Here is a 19,464-nt window from a genome sequence, read left to right as displayed (position 1 = left end):
GTGAGGTTTCTGTCCTTGCCTTCTCACTCGTTCTGTTCCTTTAACCACCCTCGCTTTGTTTTCATTCATTTTTTCTGTCAAGTATTTCAATTCCCTCGTTCACACGTTTCTCCCCGCTGACGTCATCTGAGACGTCGCTGATTGGTTCCCTCACTTCCCCACGCTTTTCAATCACATTCCCCAGCTGTCACTGCCTTTCAATCAATCGATCCCTCATTATTTATACCCCGTTTTCCCCACCCTAAGTTGTTGGTTCGTCTTGATTTGTCGCTGGATGTTTTTCCCCGTTGCTTCTGTTTCACTGTGCTAATCTCCAGGAAATTCCTAGAAGCCTTCGCTTGGATACCTGCTCCGTGGCGCGCGCTCGCCTCCACTTTGTTCCTGTTCCTTTTACGCAGCTCGTCTGGGTGAGTTTTTCTAGATTGACTGTCTTGACCTATTTCCGATTTTCGTGTGTACCTTTACACTGAAGTCTACCACCTTTTTGTCAGACAGTCACTCACCCAGCCTTTATCGTTTTGCCCTATCCTTTATGGAATAATATTTTGGGATCTTCCACCACCCACTGTGTATTTACACGAAGATATTATTTCACATTTGGACTGTGTTTGGATTTTTGCTCACTGTGTATTTACACGAAGATATTGTTTCACATTTGGACTGTGTTTGGATTTTTGCTCACTGTGTGTTTACACGAAGATAGTATTTCACTTTTGGACGGTGTATGGATTTTTGCTCACTGTGTGATTACATGAAGATATTTCACTTGGGCTGTTTTTGGAATATTGCACATCACTGTGTTGTTTAACACGAAGAATATAACACCCTGTCCTCCAGCTCGTTTCAAGTCTGCTCTGTCACTGACCCGTTCCCTCTCTCCCTCTCTCGGTCTTGCACAACATCTGAGAGGTCCGCCGTGAGAGTCTGCAGAGCGGTACAGAGGTCTGCTCCTGCTTCCCAAGACTACCCTTCCGGGAGAAGCTGCAGAGCAGCAGAACTTTGCCCCTTGTTCATTGTACCTGTTCTTGTTGACCTGCTTTCCCTGTTTCACTTATTCATATATCAAATAAACAAGCCCTTGTATTTGGCAACTCTGAAACCTACTCTCTTGTGTCGTTAGCGTTTGGGGTCGGTGTCAAACCATAACATTACGAACCAACCTACTTTCAGGCCATGCTGCCCAGTGGGTCACTTCCTCCTGGGCAATGGAGGCAGATTTTTTGTTCACCTACCCAGACTTCGTGGCGGAGCTCCGCAGAGTGTTCCACCATCCAGCCCGAGGTCTGGACCCTGGAGCCCGGTTGGGGACCTTCCGACAGGGGAGCGGCAGGGTGACGGACTATGTCATGGAGTTTCGACTGGCGGCGGTGGAGAGTGGATGGAACGAACCTGCTCTTCGCCTAACCTTCATGAGGGGGCTCTGTGACGCAGTCAGGGACCAGCTCGCGACCCAGGAGGAACCTGGTTCCCTCGAGGACCTGTTCAGCCTCGCCATCCGCGTCGACGGACGCCTCCAGGAGAGAAGACGTGAGAGAACCCGACGGGGACCCCCAGACGCACCCCCCGAGGACCACGACCTCGAGGAGGATTTCGGTACCCCAGACGTACCCCCCGAGGACCACGACCTCGAGGAGGTTTTCTTTACCCCAGACGTACCCCCCGAGTACTACGACCCCGAGGGGGTGTTCAGGGAGTCCAGGGCTCAGGTCTTTCCGCCTCGCCGGCCTTACGACTGTGCCGTCGACCGCCGCTCAGGGGCTCCCTTTCCCAGCGGCCGCCTCAACAGTGCTGTCCGTCCTACCCCCTCCGTGACTGATGGTTTTGTTCCCTCCCGAGCCGTGACCAAGGAGGAACCCATGCAGCTGGGACGCAACCGCCTTAGCCCGGCCGAGCGGGAGTCCAGGCTCTTCTCCGGCCGTTGCCTCTACTGTGGCCGGGATGGACACCGTGTCTCCAATTGCCGTGCCCGGCCAAGAGGACCAGGCTCGCCAAGACCCCGGGAGATCCTGGTGAGCCGTCTTTCCTGTCCCCCGCCCCGGAGGCCCGCTGGTGAGTCGCCTCCGGACCTCTCGTCCATACCCACCCGTGCACCACCCAACCGTCTGGCGGACGTCACCCTAGCCTGGGCGGACCAGCGGGCGACGGTGGGTGCACTCATGGACTCTGGTGCTGAGGGGAGTTTCATGGACGTTGGGTTTGCCACCCGGGCCGGCATTCCGCTTGAGGACCTCGAGAGGCCCTTGGAGGTCTTCGCAATGGATCATCGCCGCCTGGCTGACGTCACTCAACGCACCTGTCCAGTCCTTCTCACCGTTGCTGGTGACCACGTTGAGAGGCTCCAGTTTTTCGTCACCAGCTCTCCTCTTGTCCCTGTGGTCCTGGGCAGGCCCTGGCTCGCGCTGCACGAGCCCCACATCGCCTGGTCCTCCGGTGCCATCAAGGGGTGGAGCCCCTCCTGTCGTGCCCGGTGTCTTCGGGTGCCGTCCAGCCCCCTCACCGGGTCCCAGTCCTCGTCTCCGGCCTCCCTCGCCGGTTCTCTGTCCCTGTGCCCGGCCTCCGCTGTCGGGTCCCAGTCCCCGTCTCCGGCCTCCCTCGCCGGTCCTCTGTCCACGTCTCCGGTCCCCCTCTCCGGGCCTCTGTCTTTGTCCCCCTCTCCAGTGCCCCTGATCGCCGGCTTCCTTGGGTCCCGTCCGGGCAGGCCGGGGCCGTGTGGGTCGCCGGGTGCTGAGAGGTTTGGCTCTTTCCCCACCACGGGCTTCTTGAAGTACTGTGATGATTGGTCCGCTGCTCCAGACGTCTGAGCGCGCCTGTCGTGGTGCCGACCGGCGCCGGGTTCCTGCGCCGACTTACCGCCCTGGGCAGAGGGTGTGGCTCTCCGCAAGGGACCTCCCGCTACGGTCCTCGGCCAGGAGGCTCAAACCCCGTTTCGTCGGACCTTTCGAGGTCCTGAAGGTACTCAGTCCGGCGGCCCTGCGCCTGAAGCTTCCTGCATCCATGCACATCCACCCCGTGTTCCATGTCTCCCGGGTTAAGCCCGTCTCCCTCAGTCCCCTTATGCCTCCGGCTCCTGATCCACCGCCTCCTGTGCTAGTGGATGGTCACCCCCAGTGGCAGGTCCGCCGGTTGATGGGCGTTCGTCGGCGGGGCCGGGGATTCCAATACCTAGTGGACTGGGAGGGTTACGGCCCTGAGGAGCGTAGCTGGGTCTCCCGGCAGCTCATCGTGGATCCCGGCTTGATCACCGACTTTCATCGGGCCCATCCTGACGAGCCGGGTCGGCCTGGTCGCCGGGCGGCTCCCGTTGAGGGGGGGGTACTGTGAGGTTTCTGTCCTTGCCTTCTCACTCGTTCTGTTCCTTTAACCACCCTCGCTTTGTTTTCATTCATTTTTTCTGTCAAGTATTTCAATTCCCTCGTTCACACGTTTCTCCCCGCTGACGTCATCTGAGACGTCGCTGATTGGTTCCCTCACTTCCCCACGCTTTTCAATCACATTCCCCAGCTGTCACTGCCTTTCAATCAATCGATCCCTCATTATTTATACCCCGTTTTCCCCACCCTAAGTTGTTGGTTCGTCTTGATTTGTCGCTGGATGTTTTTCCCCGTTGCTTCTGTTTCACTGTGCTAATCTCCAGGAAATTCCTAGAAGCCTTCGCTTGGATACCTGCTCCGTGGCGCGCGCTCGCCTCCACTTTGTTCCTGTTCCTTTTACGCAGCTCGTCTGGGTGAGTTTTTCTAGATTGACTGTCTTGACCTATTTCCGATTTTCGTGTGTACCTTTACACTGAAGTCTACCACCTTTTTGTCAGACAGTCACTCACCCAGCCTTTATCGTTTTGCCCTATCCTTTATGGAATAATATTTTGGGATCTTCCACCACCCACTGTGTATTTACACGAAGATATTATTTCACATTTGGACTGTGTTTGGATTTTTGCTCACTGTGTATTTACACGAAGATATTGTTTCACATTTGGACTGTGTTTGGATTTTTGCTCACTGTGTGTTTACACGAAGATAGTATTTCACTTTTGGACGGTGTATGGATTTTTGCTCACTGTGTGATTACATGAAGATATTTCACTTGGGCTGTTTTTGGAATATTGCACATCACTGTGTTGTTTAACACGAAGAATATAACACCCTGTCCTCCAGCTCGTTTCAAGTCTGCTCTGTCACTGACCCGTTCCCTCTCTCCCTCTCTCGGTCTTGCACAACATCTGAGAGGTCCGCCGTGAGAGTCTGCAGAGCGGTACAGAGGTCTGCTCCTGCTTCCCAAGACTACCCTTCCGGGAGAAGCTGCAGAGCAGCAGAACTTTGCCCCTTGTTCATTGTACCTGTTCTTGTTGACCTGCTTTCCCTGTTTCACTTATTCATATATCAAATAAACAAGCCCTTGTATTTGGCAACTCTGAAACCTACTCTCTTGTGTCGTTAGCGTTTGGGGTCGGTGTCAAACCATAACAGAGAGTAGCATTGCTAGTGCCACAACAGTTTTATTTGAGGTCCATAACAGTACATTGTACTAAGCAATTGTTGGCTCATTAGTTTGTGATTCACATGCACTCAAATTCACCAGAATGCAGGAAATTAAGTCTTTGTAACAAAAAATTTCCTGGTGGGGGTCCCCCAGACCCCCCGCTTAAAAAGTGGCCTGATTGGGGCTATATTTCGCGCTATATCTCCCGGTATGAATTATTTCCCCAGTCCGGCCCTCAGGTGGATGAGCAATCAATGCACCTGAGAGCGAGTTTGTTTGTTGGTAGTGCGAGGAGAGTCGTGGCGGATTTGGTAAGACTGATTTGTGACTGGATCTGGATTAGATTTAGGATAGGAATGAGTAGGATATGGAAGGGGGAAATGATAACGGTGAAGTAGAGCAGATAGATGGCAGTAAGATGCAAGGGAAAGGTAAAGGGAATCGTGGGCAGGGTTCGGAAGGCAGTGCACGGGAGGAGAATAAGAGGAAAGAACGGGAGGATGAGGAGGATATGCAGGACGGTAGGGATGTAAGAAAGAAGTCTGAGCAGTTGGAGAATTTGAAGGTACTAGTTAAGTTTAAGGAAGGAATTGAGTTAAGTGATATAGGGGTAATGGAGTTAGCTGGGGGAGTGAAGAAGGTGTGTGGGGAAGTCGAGTGGGCAAAGCGGTTAAGAGATGGTAGGTTGTTGGTAAAGTGTAAGGACAAGATACAGAAGGATAGAATGATGGGAGTGAAGATGATTTGCGGGCGTGGGATAGAGGAGGTGAGAGAGTTTGCTGAACGAGGCGCAAGAGGGGTTATCTCAGGGGTGCCCCTGGGAGAAGACTTGAAGTTTCTTCAAAGAACACTTAAAGGAGGAACAGTTGTGGGTGTGAAAAGACTGATGGCAAGGCGAGATGGGGTGAGGGTGGAAAGTAAGTCGGTGATGGTGGAATTCAGTGAGAAAACGTTGCCAGATAGAGTAAAGGTAGGGTTCATGAGCTTCACAGTACGTGAATATATCCAGCCACCTACTAGATGCTTCAGGTGTCAGAGGTTTGGTCATGTGGCCGCAGTATGTAGGGGTAGACGGAGGTGTGGAAAGTGTGGGGGGGACCATGAATATGGACAGTGTGAGGAGGGTGCAGTGAGGAAATGCTGTAATTGTGGTGGGGATCATACGGCTGGATATGGTGGATGTCTGGTCAGTAAAAAGGCGGTTGTTGTGCAACAGGTGAGAGCAGCTAATAACTTGACGTATGCTGAGGCTGTGAAAGTAGTGGATCTAGAGAATAAGAAGGAAAGTAGTGAGGTGGGAAACCAACGGGGGCAAGAAGTGATTCAAGCAGAGAGGATGGTGGATCAAGGGGTGATTAACCCGGAGAAGTTGGTACTGTTTATAGCGTATGTGATCAATTGTACTGAGCAGGCTAAGAGTAGAACTGAGAGGATCAAAATCATTGTGAAAGGGGCTGGTAAATTTCTAGATTTGGGTGGCCTGTCTTGGGAAAAGATCGATAAAGACCTCAGTAGAATGGGTGAAGCTCCGGAGTCTACCTCTATGCCAGCATGGATAGGTCCAAGTCAACCCTAGTGGTCTTACAGTGGAATGCAAGAAGTCTAATTGCGAATGGTCAGGAGTTTAAAGGGTTTATTCAAGATCTAAATACCAAACCAGATGTGATTTGCATACAGGAATCCTGGCTTAAGAGCACATTAGACTTTGTAATATATGGATATGTTAGTGTTAGGAGAGATAGGGAGGGGGGTAATGGAGGAGGGTGTGTTACCTTTGTAAAGAGAGGGTTGCAATATAGGGAGGTGAGAATAGGTAGGGAGTTGGAGTACATTAGTATTGAAGTTTGGGTTACAGAGGGCAGTATTCAAATTATTAATTTTTATAATCCATGTAGGCAGATTGAGATGGGACAGCTAGATGAAATGTGGGAAGGGGTAGGAGATAAAGTGGTTTGGTGTGGGGATTTTAATGCGCATAGTTCATTATGGGGAGATAGGAATGATGCAAACGGTGAAGTGATAGAAGAATTTTTGGAGGGGAAAGAACTGGTGTGTTTGAATGATGGAACAGGAACAAGGGTGGATGTCGCAAGAGGGAATGAGTCTGCTATAGACTTGACAGTAGTTACGGCTACGTTAGCAGATAGGTGTAAGTGGGAGGTATTGACTGATAGTACAGTTGGCAGCGATCACTATCCTATAAGGTTACAGATGGAGATGAACCCTATTAGGGAGAATGTTTTGGGAGGAGGGAGGTGGAAATTGGGTGTGGCTGATTGGGAGTCTTATGCCGTATTGAGTGAGCGTGGGCTTATGGGTATGGATAATGAGGGTCTAGATAGTGAGTACATGTGCAGTGAGGTGACTAATAATATTATTGTAGCTGCAGAAGTAACAATTCCTAAGACTGGGCAGAAGAGGGTGAGTAGGATAGTTCCTTGGTGGTCTAAGGAATGTTATGAAGCAATTAAAGTAAGGAATAGGGCATTTAGAGAGCTAAAGAGGACTCATAACTTTGAAAAATTAATAGAATATAAGAGAGCAATGGCAATAGTGAGGAAAGTAATTAAGAAAGTGAAGAAGGAGTACTGGAAGAAGTTTTGTGATACTTTAGGAAGGGCTACGCCAATCCAGAGGGTTTGGGGTATGATTAAAAAGATGAGAGGGGTTGGGAGGGAGCTTGAATATCCTGCTCTCGTAGTAGAACAGAGAGTTATTACTAATAGTGTGGAAAAGGCAGAAGCAATAGCAAAGGCGTTAGTTAAAGTGTATAGTTCTGATAATTTGACGCAAGAAGAAAGGGAAGGGAGAGAGTTAACAGTGGATAGGTTTGGAGGAAATGTAGAATTTGGTGAAGATGGGGAGGATAAGGTATTAAATACAGCATTTACAGTGCATGAAATGAATAGAGCATTAAGGAAAGTGGGGAAAACAACGCCAGGTAGAGACAATATTTGTTACTCTATGTTGGAGAAGTTGAGTGTTATGTCAAAAGAAGTGGTACTGAGGTTGTTTAACAGAGTATGGTCTGAAGGGGAGATTCCTGAAGGGTGGAAGCAATCAGTTATATTTCGTATTGCATCGCGTCCCGCTCTGAGCCTTACGAGATACTCCTATCTCCTGTGATACCTAATGTATCTCCCACGAACAAAAACACATGCACCCCACCTGTATGGGGCCCCGCCCCTTATGGTGGTACCGCCCATATAACCATGACCCTGGTCATGAAACACCCTTCCTCTATTTTCGTCCCAGCGTATTGGATGCGTGCACCATACGAGCTAGCGGAATGAAAAGATTAAGGAAGATTAATAATGTTGGAAGCTTACCGGAGGTTGCTGGCCCCTGGCATCTTCGACGCATGTTTTCGGCGACACGACGGGCCTGTGATGTTCCTCGTTTGATGACTGCACATCGAGGTTCAGCTGTACAAGGCTGGCTGTCGGGCCAGCTTGTACTCAGGTAGGCCCTGTGTCTTCAGGCATGGGTATTAGTGTTAGTAATGCTGGTTTGTGTTGTTAACACAACCTTGTTGTGTGTTGGCGCCAGGGGCAAGATGGTTTGGTGAACGTTCTCTGCAGGGAACGGTTTCCAAGCTGTCTTGGGCGTGCTGCTAAAACATCTAAAGCTATGCTAACATGCTATCGCTACTGCCGCATGCTATCACTACTGCTAATTGCTATGCTGTTTTAATGTCTCCGCCGTGAGATGTTGTCACTCTCCCGCCTCTTGCCCGGTTCATCAATGAAGGTCAGTCGGTAGCTGTTGTGGGGTTTTGAGTTCTATTTACCTTTTTCGGGTAAATGGGTTGACAACGGGGTAGGTCGTGGCTAGGTTCTAGCCAGGTATTACCTTGTGTTCCGGCGGGGTTTGTTGAACGGTGTTCCCATCTGGGTTGGCGTCGGGTAGTGGGGCTATGGGTCCAGCCGACATGGTAAACATGTTGCGTGTCTGTGCACAGGCAATTGTTGTCTTGGGTTCCACATTGCCTGGCGTTAGGCTGCAGTAGTATAAGGGCAGGGCCGCTTGGGAGAAATGTGAGGCCCTGTGCGTTTTTAGACGCGAGGGCCCCCATCTCCTGGGGCGGCCCTGTGTAGGGGGCTATTGTTTCATTTTGTCACTCTGCTATGAGAAGGTCTGTCTTGCTACAGCTTTCTCTCCTCTCAAACCATTCATACTGACGGTCAATCGGTATACTGGGGGAGTAGTGCGGGGGGGGGGCTTTGTTTACCTTTTTTGGTAAATGGGCTAAACTAGGGCTGGTGTTCTGTTGTGAATATTTTGAATGAAGACGGGTCTGGTCCGTCTCCCCTTAAACTTTGTGTGTATGGGTTTGCTCATTCTACAGTTTTTGTGGTTTAGCTCTTTTATTCATTTAACCTTTTCATGGTCCACACCACAGTGGAGGGTGCTGTTTGCAATCACCACTGGTGCTCCATGTTAACGTCAGTCCTTTGTTTTTGATGTATTGAAACAATGCCCCGCCCGGCCGACACCATGGGTCGGCCTGGCGAGTGGCTGGTGGGCTGTTAAGGCTTGTACCGCCACGGTATGGAATTGGCAACGATTAGAACTGTGTTCGAATTGGTGTTTTTTCTATTAAAGAAATGGTGTCTGGTGGAGGGGCCTTGAGGGCCGGCCGACGTCGACACATCGCGCAAGGTTGTTGACGTTATTAGCTTTGACCCAGCCGCAAGCTATAACCGCTCAGGGTTCCCCTCTCCGCAGGGGATTTTGGTCTTCTGCTGGAGCGCGGGCGGTATTGTCCTAGGCCCTACACCGCCTCACACCGCGCAGCCAGAAGAAGAGAGAGCACGGCCTCGTCAGCGGCGATGACGGGGCCCTCGACAGGCGGCCATGTTTCCCCCGCCAGTGGTGCCCTGGTTGGAGAATCGACAGGGTATCGCGAGGCCGACAGTCTTGGCGGCCGAGGGATCGGCCATTTTGGGTGATTTCGGTGTTGGTAAACCACTCCGTCGTCATTTTGCCGCGAGCAGCCCGCTCCCCGCTCAGTCCGCTTTCTGTTACCCTCAGAAGCGGGGCTCTGGGTGTGTTCCTTTGGCTGCGGGCCGCGAACCTTCTTGAAGCGTATGCGGCCCCATTCTTCGCTTCTCATGGAGACAGGGGCTGACACCCAGTTGATGGCTGAGCCTGGGTCTGTCCGTGAGAATGTTGTGCTGTCAAGCGGCTCCCACACCTTGAACTGTGTTGGTTGAGCCTGGTGTTACGTCTGTCAACTTAAGTGTTGTCAGCAGGGGGGCTCGAAACCTTTTGAGGCACACAGTGCGGGCTTCCCCGGCCTCGCCTTCGCCAGGCCAGGTATCATGTTGGTGCTCCCACTCCTGGAATATTGGCAAGTGGTCGCAGCTCACATGGTTTGGGGTGGTAGTGATATCACTGCAGGGCTACGGTGTGTAGGAACCCATGGGGGCCTTACACCTTGCATGTCCGGCTGCAGAACAACTCCTTCAGCATGTTCTGGAGGGGTGTTCAGTGGGGGGGCTTTTTTGATCGGAAGCCCCCCGTATCAGACAGGCCCTTTTTCTGTCGGGGTTCCCCCTTGGGTGCGATTGCCTCGTGGGTGGTGTCAGGGTCAGGTGTTCCGACACGGAACGCGCTCCTCGCACGATTCCAGGGTTGTCTTCGCACAGCGGGGGGGACCGGGCCAACTATCTACAGTTCCTGGCGGACCTGCGCCACGTGACGGCGGGTGCGTTGGGAGTGTCGTCACATATGACTACGGCAGTACCATATGTCGAGGTAGATGGAGAGAATGGTGAGGCGGGGACTTGTGTTTACACAACCCCACCCGTTTTCAGGTTTGGTACAGACCCTGTTGTCGGGGTCTCCAGCAGGGACAGCTCTGGTCGATGAGATCCAATCTCTGTGGACGAAGCAAGCCATCGTCGTGGCGTTCTCCTCCCGGTGTTCTCTGCCCGAGAAGTCGGGAGGGAGGGGTGTAAGACCCAGGCTGGACCTGTCCCATGGGAAGGTTCAGCATTTTTTGGATCGTCTCCTACCTGTTGAACACTGTCAGGTGGGGGTCTGGTTCTCCTCCATAGACCTGTAGGATGCGTATGCGCATCCCCGATCTTCCATCCTAGGGCTTACCTACGCTTCCTTTGCAGGGTTAGCGTATGAGTACCAGAGGCTGCCGTTCGGTTTTCTCTGGCTCGCCGCATCTTCACCAAGTGCGTGGAGGCCGCACTGGGGCCTCTGCGTCATCCGGGGTTACGGAGTGTTCTGCCCTGATGACGTTCTGGTCCTTCGCGGTCAAGGTGGATCGTCAGGTCTCGTACCAGGCAGGTCTCTACCAGCCTGGGGTTGCTGTAGACTGGATGTAGAGTATTCCTCTTCCCAGTCAACGGTTGGAGGGCTATGGGCATCCATCTCAGAGCGTTGTCAACACGCTCGGGAGGTTCCGTCCTAGGACGGTTACGGCGCTGTCTCACGTCGCGTTTTCACCGACGCCTCCCTCGCTGGTGATGCGTCGGGCCAACGCAGTAGGGGGCAGCTGGCAAACCATGCTGCCCGGTCTGCGCTACGTTCAATGTGTTGGTGTTGAAAGCGGTCCTTCTGGTCCACAAATGGTGTTGATCAGGACGGACGATACGACGTCAGTGTCGTGTATCGACAGACAGGGAGGAGTACGCTCCCCCTGTCTGCACCAGGCGGCGGGCGGCTGGCTATGGGCGTCCTCCATCTGCGCGGCCTAAGGGCTCCCCACATCCCCGGCAGGGAGAATGTGGGTGCAGGTGTACTGTCGCGGGGCGGCCCTCATCCTGACGGGTGAGGATTGCGTCTGGACATGGCCAGGCAGGTCTGGGACCGATGCCGTGCCGCCAGGGATTCTTCCCCATACATCTGTTAGGTCAGTTGTTGGGACGGGTACGTTGAGGGGCGCAGGTTCTTGATCCTGATGGTGTTACCATCTGGAATGCGCATGCTCCCTCCACTGTCGCGCTTACGCGGGCAGATGACGTATGTTCCAAGTGTGGTGTAAGGCGGGGGGCCAGGACTCAGTCTCCTGCCCCCTGGTTGCTGTCCTTAGTTACCTCCAGTCTCTCCTTGATAGACTGTCGGCTTCGACGGTGAGGGTATATGCAGCAGCTATATCCTCCTATCATGAGGGGTTTGAGGGGATGTCTTGTTCAGCCACCCTCTTGTGAAGCGTTTCCTGCTTGGCGCTCGACGCGTTAAGCCGGTGCAACGCTCCTTGGCTCCGACTTGGGATCTTCAATTGGTCCTCGGTCGGTTGTCCTTGGCCCCGTTTGAGCCGCTCGAGCGGGCGCCGTTGGGACAGCTGTCCTTCAGGACCGCGTTCCTTCTGGCTGTCACTTCCGCTAAACGCGTAGGTGAGCTCTGTGCTCTCTCGGTACATCCAGAGTGCCTGTCTTTTCGGACCGATTGCGGTGTCACTCTGCGACCTAATCCTGCTTTCGTGCCTAAGAATATCCGGAGTTCCTTCCGCTCCCGGGATATTGTGGTTCAGGCGTTTCGTCCTCCTCCTCACACTGGTGAGTTAGATGCGGGCCTTCACCTGTCATGTCCAGTCCGTGCTTGGGGATTTACCTCAGCCGTACTCAGGATTTCAGGGTTACCGACCAGCTTTTTGTCTGTTACGGTGGGGCTCGTGCTGGTAAGGCACTGTCGGAGCAGCGCCTGTCCCATTGGTTGTGCGAGGGTGTTACCCTCTGCTACACGCTGGCTGGGCAGGATCCCCCTGGGGGCGTCAGGGCGCACTCCACTCGTGGGGTGGCTGCCTCTGCCGCTCTCCTGGGTGGGGCCTCGGTGGAGGCCATCTGTGCTGCAGCTTCATGGTCCTCCCCGGGCTCCTTTGTAAGGTTTTTCCTCATGGACATGACCGGGGGTTCTGTCTCCCAGGCGGTTCTGGGGTCTGTGGCCTTTCCTGCTTCCCGTCCTTTGGTCGGGTAGCAGGAGTGTATGGGTATGGGCCGCAGTGTGTTGAGTCACACGTGGTTCCGCCTGTACGGTGTGTTCAAGGGGTTCTGGCTCCCTCTTGTTCGCATTCAGGTGGAGTTGACTGCGCCCCCCCTTCGTTAGGAAGGATGGGGTGACAGGGCTCCCCGCACCCCTTGATGTGGGCTTACGGGTCCTCAGGGGGTACATCTGTCGGGTCTCGCGCCCGCTCTTCCCCATTATCTCGTAAGGCTCAGAGCGGGACGCGATGCAATACGAAATATAACGATAGGTTATGTAGATAACCTAGTTATATTAGTATTGGCTAAGCGTCCCGCTCTGCGCGCCCTGAGTTCCCTCTTGAGGGATCTTTTCCTGGGACGGGTTTTGGCGAGGAAGGGTGTTTCATGACCAGGGTCATGGTTATATGGGCGGTACCACCATAAGGGGCGGGGCCCCATACAGGTGGGGTGCATGTGTTTTTGTTCGTGGGAGATACATTAGGTATCACAGGAGATAGGGCGGCTAGGTGGTGTAGTGGGCAAGGCACTCGCCACCAGTGTGGAGACGCTAGGATTCGCGTGTTCGAATCCAGCTCTCCACATTGTTTTTCAGTTTGGCTGGTCGTCCGCAGTAATACACATTGGCCGTATTACGGGGAGGGAAAACTGAAGGGTGGGGATCGAACGTTGTGAACAAGCGACTCCTACAAGTCGGTTGGTGCGCCTGCGCAGTAGAATCAGGAAGTGTCGGGGGCAGCGTGAGCCTCCCACGCGTTACTCCTCGACACTGAGAGATCGAGCTGCGCAGGTGAAAAGATGCGACTGCTGTTACCTCAAGTACCGGAGGGGACTTGTGCTATGTATGACTTAGTCCACATTGCAGCCGGCTTGTGGGAGGCAAGAAACAGCGTTCGTAACAGGGGAGGGTTGAATTGGATGATACGAAATTGGGATGGGAGAAAATATGGAAAAATGGGAGAAAAAGTGGATAAAAAAAAAAAGGTATCACAGGAGATAGGAGTATCTCGTAAGGCTCAGAGCGGGACGCTTAGCCAATACTAATATAACTAGGTTATCTACATAACCTATCGTTATCATTCCAATTAGAAAGCCTGGTAAGGACGCAAAAGACCCAAGTAATTATAGGCCCATAGCATTAACGTCTCAAATGGGGAAGTTGATGGAAAGAATGATTAATGATAGACTGGTATATTGGCTGGAAACGAGAGGATTATTGTATAGCTACCAAAGTGGATTTAGGAAAGGGAGAGGGACGATGGACCCTGCTGTTGCGCTTGAAGACGACATTAGGAAAGCACAGGTAAATAAGGAGTCAGTTATTGCGGTGTTTTTTGATATTGAAAAGGCCTATGATATGGTTTGGAGACAGGGTCTTATTATTAAGCTTCATCAAATGGGAATTAGAGGTAGGATGCTTAAGTGGATAAATAATTTTTTGTCTGATAGGAATATAGTGGTAAGAATTAATGGTGTGTTTAGTAAGGAATATATAGTAGAGAATGGGACTCCACAAGGAAGTATTATTAGTCCAGTGATATTTGCGATAATGATTAATGATGTTTTTAAGAATTTGGAAGGGTCCATTAAGGTAGCACTGTTTGCAGATGATGGGGCTATATGGAAAAGGGGGAGGAATCTCAATTATATAGTATGTAAAATGCAAGAAGCAGTAAATGAGGTAAAAAGGTGGTCGCTAGAGTGGGGTTTTAGATTGTCAATTGACAAAACAAAAACAATATTTTTCTCAAGGAGGAGTATTCCCCGAGAGTTGAGTATATCGATAGGTGATAAAATGTTGGAAAGGGTAGAGCAGTTTAAATATCTTGGTGTGTGGTTTGATAAGAGGTTAACGTGGTCTTTGCATATATGTAAGATGGTGGATAAATGCAAGAAAGTACTGAATGTGATGAGATGTTTGAGAGGGCTGGATTGGGGAGCCAGTAGGGATGCTATGAGAACAGTCTATATTTGTCTCATCAGATCGTTATTTGATTATGGGTGTATTATTTATAGGTCGGCAGCAAAAACTCATTTACGTAAATTGGATGTAATTCAGAGTAAGGCGTTGAGATTGTGTTGTGGGGCTATGAAAACTACACCTATTGCAGCACTCCAAGTGGAGATGGGAGAAATGCCCTTGAGTATTAGAAGAGATCAGTTGGGGTTAGTGTATTGGGCCAATCTTAGGGGTTATAAGGAGGATCATATTAGCAAAAGTGTATTAGTGCAGTGTCAGGAAAAAGAGAAGGTGCAGATAGAAAGTTTTGGGTGGATTATAGAGGCAAAAGCTAGAGAGATGGGCGTTCTGGAAATTGATTGATTGATTGAATTGATTGATTGATTGATTGATTGATTGATTGATTGATTGATTGATTGAAAACTTTATTAACAGATTGCAGAATGGGTACAATACAGTACAGCTCAATACACACAATTGTTAAGGGGATGCAGACCAGAGAATGACTTTCCTCTTGTTTACATCAGGGTCCCCCATTTTCAATTCATCAGGACATATATGACATACATGACATACAGATAGTCAGTACTGCTACATCTATACATTTATGACATACCAGATTTGCAAATACAGTACTGTTTGTGATACAGAAGGAGTCAAGAAAAGGGAGTATATACATTTGACGTAGAAACTGTACATTGGAGGAGGTTGGGTGGGGGCCCGGGGGGTTGGGTACATTGGGATATTGACAACCATACTGGGTAATTTACATTGGAGGTGGTTGGGGGGGGGGCACACTGTATAAACAAGTAAAACTGTACATTGAGGGGGGGGGGGGGGGGGAGGAGACACTGTACAAACAAACAAAATTGTACATTGGACTATTGACAAAACCATACTAGGTAAATGACTGTACATTGGAGGGGGTTGGGTTAGGATATTTACAGGGGCCAGTGTTGAATTGCAGTCTCCCGTAGGTGTCCCTTGAGAGAGGTTTTGAAAGTGGGTAGTGATCCACATTCCTTTACAGCTTTGGGTAGGGCGTTCCACATTGATGTGGCATAATTGCGAAACGTGTTTAGTCCCTTATTTGAGCCGAATCTGGGTTTAACATGATTTGTGGAGCTCCCTCTGGTGTTGTGATCGTGGTATTCACTGACCTTTGGGAAGTATTTTGACATGTACATGGGTACCTTGGTCGTGTAGTGTATCTTGTAGACCAGGCCCATTGCAAGTTGCTGTACTCTGTCGTCTACTCTAAGCCATCCTAGGTTGTCAAAGTGGGCAGGGGTGAGGTGGGTTCTAGGAGTAAGGTCAAGCAGTAGTCTGACCAGTTTGTTTTGAGATGTTTGTAATTTTGTTTTTAGCGCCTTTGAGGTGCTTTGGTACCATGAGGTGCAAGCATAGTCGTAGTACCCCTGAATGAGTGCTCCTGCCAGAGTCTTCAGGGTATTCTTGTTTACCAGAGAGGAGATCCGGTACAAGAATCGAGTTCGTTGGTTGACTTTTTTTATTACATTGGATGCCATTTTGTCACAGGAGAGATTAGCCTCTAGGATGGAACCCAGGTAGGTAATTTCATCTTTCCTTGTGACAATATTGTCACCCACTGTAAATGAGTGTGTGTCCAACAGTCTGTTTCCCAGTAGTTCCTCTTTGGTTGATGGATACCCCTGTTGTTGATATAGAATTGGTGGAGTTGAAGGAGAGAGAGGAGATTAGTAGCCATATGGTGGAGAGTTATATTAGGTTAAAGTATGGTGAAAGACTGGTGGTTTATACAGATGCATCTAAAATGGAGTCAGGCAGAGTGGGGGCGGCATTTACAATCCCAAGTCTTGGCATTTCAAAAAAAGAGAGATTGAGTGACAGTCTAGCAGTGTATACGGCAGAATTAGTAGCTATAATGATAGGGTTATCGTGGATAGAGGAGAATAGGCCTAAGGGTGAAATTTTAATTGCGTCAGACTCATTGTCGTCGTTGATAAGTATACAAAATGTAGTGTCCCAGTCAAGGATGGATATTGTGCTGGAAATAGTGCAGATGGTAGACAGACTTAGGCGTTCAGGTAGTATGGTTGTCTTTTTGTGGGTGCCGGCCCATATAGGAGTTCGAGGGAATGAGTTTGCGGACAAGTTGGCCAAAGGAGCTTGTGGACTTAATGGAGTTACAATGAATGTACAGATTAGTAAGGCTGAAATCCAGAGTATAGTCAAAATGAAGGTTAGGGAAAAATGGAAAGGCATGTGGGATAATGAGAGGTTAGGGAGATGGTTTTATGGGGTGCAAAAGAGGGTTGGTGTAGGGCTACTAGTAGGAGCAAGCAAGAAGAGGACGTGTTTACAAGGATGAGGTTGGGGCATACAGGGTTGAATAGTACGTTAGTTATGTTAAAAAAGCATATTAATGGACAATGTGAGTGTAGTGTTAGTCTAGAAACGGTAGAACATGTGGTAGAACAGTGTACATTGTATCAAAGGCAAAGGAAAGGTCTTATTAGGGATTTGAAGAGGGAAAAGATAGCACTTAAAATAGTTGATATTTTGCAAAGGAATTCTGGGGAAGTTTGTATGGAGAGTTTGTTTTATTTTTTGAGAACGACAGGTTTATTTTATAGGATTTAGGACATCCAGATCCACACTCCTTTTCAGTAGATGGCGGTAATGCTCGTCGAAAGTGTTTGCCAACCGCCAAAAAATAGAAAAGAAGAAGAAGAAGAAGTGGCGTGATTACACAAACAAGCCGCATTTCTCGGAGACGCGCTCTGATTGGCCGACGCCTGTTTCTACACTGGTTAGGCTTAGGCACTCTTCGAAGTTGGTTAAGGTTAGAGTTTGTCTTATAGCGTGACGGCAAGTTCTTTCGACGGTTAAGCTTAGGCACTCTTTCGAAGTTGGTTAAGGTTAGAGTTTGTCTTAGAGCATGGCGATAGGCCAGGTAGTTTGCAGGCTGTTTGGCGTGGAAATGGGCAAAGACACAGCTCGTCACGGATTGGGCAAACGCGTCAGTGGCCAATCAGAGAGCGTCAGTCAGTGCCAATCAGAGAGCGTCTCCGAGAAATTTGTTTGTGTAATCACGCGTGCCACAGAGTCTGTGGAATGTCCAGATTCAAGATTGATTATTGTCATGTGCACAGTTAGACAGACAGTTTGCCGTACAATGAAAATCTTACTTTGCTAGTCCGCCCTTCACAAAAAATCACACACTAATTAACAAAAAAATTAACAATTTAAATACAAGCGAATGCAAAAAATAGGTAAATATATATAAATATATTATTTATCTAAATAAAAAAAGGTATAATAGTGCCCTCTCTAAACTGGTTGGCGCGGCTAAACCCTCAACCTGTCTGTTTGACCCTCTCCCAGCAACTCTCATCAAAAAACTCTTCCCAACTCTAGGCCCTGCCCTACTCAATATCTTCAACACCTCCTTGTCTACTGGCGTGGTGCCGCTGGCCGCCTGTACGTTAATGCCAAGCAAGCAGTGCAAAAATGCTTCCGCATTCGTCACCGCACGCTAGTGCGGTAAAGCGCCCTTCTTTTCAGACAAATGCTACCGTGCGTGCACCGGCGGCGGCGTGCTCGCTCAGGTGCGTGCGTGCGCCGGCGTGCTCGCGCGAGGTGCCCGCGCATGCGACACGAGCGGAGCTCAATATATATAAGTCACCGCCCCTTATTCAGTATCTAGCAAATAGCTCAATTGGCAAGGACACATGGCTCTGGATCCTATGGCTTGTTTGCTGGCGAGTTCGAATCCCATCGAAAATATTTTTTAACGTGATTTTTTTTTAACGTGTATTCTTTCGCCGATTAAGGTTAGGCATTGTTTCGGAGTTGGTTAAGGTTAGAACGGTTAAGTTTAGGCGCTGTTAAGGAGCTGGTTAAGGTTAGAGTTTGTCAAAGAGAATGGCAATATAATTTCTAAGGTTAAGGTTAAGGTTAGGCATTGTTTCGGAGTTGGTTAAGGTTAGAACGGTTAAGTTTAGGCGTTGTTAAGGAGCTGGTTAAGGTTAGAGTTTGTCAAAGAGAATGGCAATAGACAGCCTATTTCCGCGCGACCTGGGCGCTGGGCGGCGGAAAATGAAAGGCGCATTACTGCATGCCACTACGGTAAATTTTTGCACTGCTTGCTTGGCATAAAGCTACACGCCCCCTGGCCTTTAAATCAGCCGTCATTAAACCACTACTTAAAAAACCGAACCTCGACCCTCGTATGATTGATTGAATTGAAAAGTTTATTAACAGATTGCAGAATGGGTACAGTACAGTACATCTCAATACATACAATTGTTAAGGGGATGCAGACCAGAGAAAGACTTTCGTCTTGTTTCCACCAGGGTCCCCCATTTTCAATTCATCATAACATATATGACATACATGACATACAGATAGACAGTACTGCTACATCTATACATTTATGACATATCAGATTTGCAAATACAGTACTGTTTGTGATACAAAAGTGTCCAGAAAAGGAGTGTATATACATTTGGCGTAGAAACTGTACATTGGAGGAGGTTGGTGGGGTGGGGTTGGGTGGGTTGGGTGAGGGCTGTACATTGGAGGTGGGGGGGGGGGGGGGGGGGGGGGGGGTTGGGTAGGGGACACACACACATTTTACACTGTACATTGTATGTCATATATGTCCTGATGAATTGAAAATGGGGGACCCTGATGTAAGCAAGACGAAAGTCTTTCTCTGGTCTGCATCCCCTTAACAATTGTGTGTATTGAGCTGTACTGTATTGTACCCATTCTGCAATCTATTAATAAAGTTTTCAATCAATCAATCAATCAATCAATGATTGGGGATGGAAACTGGCAACCTTTTTGATGAGTTACGGCATGTAACACGCGTTTATTTCAGACCTGGCAACCCAGCGCTACCGGAAGTGCGCACAGTTAAGACGCATGACGACTGAAAACAATGTAAGTGTGCTTTCTGTATCTCTATCTATCAATGAATGAGTTTTACCAGCTAGCCTCTCCATAACTAATCTTTAAGTCAGCTTTGGTGATCTAAACGGTGTCTTTCCATGGTTAACGTTTCAGTAACGGTTTCGTAAAGATACCAGAGAACCC

At 49.7% G+C, this 19,464-nt stretch overlaps 1 protein-coding gene across 1 annotated transcript in view; it reads left to right on the top strand.

Moving 5' to 3' along the window:
* Window positions 1–19,259: 19,259 nt before the first annotated feature.
* Window positions 19,260–19,464, top strand: part of rnmt (RNA (guanine-7-) methyltransferase) — a 45,821-nt gene continuing 45,616 nt past the window's right edge. The window contains exon 1 of the mRNA XM_084313475.1: window positions 19,260–19,311. The gene's annotated coding sequence lies outside the window, so the exon portion shown is untranslated. The remainder of the gene's footprint in view (window positions 19,312–19,464) is intronic.

This window comes from Notolepis coatsorum, assembly GCF_963971535.1.
Source record: "Notolepis coatsorum genome assembly, chromosome: 4".
NCBI classification, from domain to species: domain Eukaryota; kingdom Metazoa; phylum Chordata; class Actinopteri; order Aulopiformes; family Paralepididae; genus Notolepis; species Notolepis coatsorum.
The sequence above is the reverse complement of the archived record's forward strand: the minus strand, read 5'-3'. Positions and strand labels throughout refer to the sequence as shown.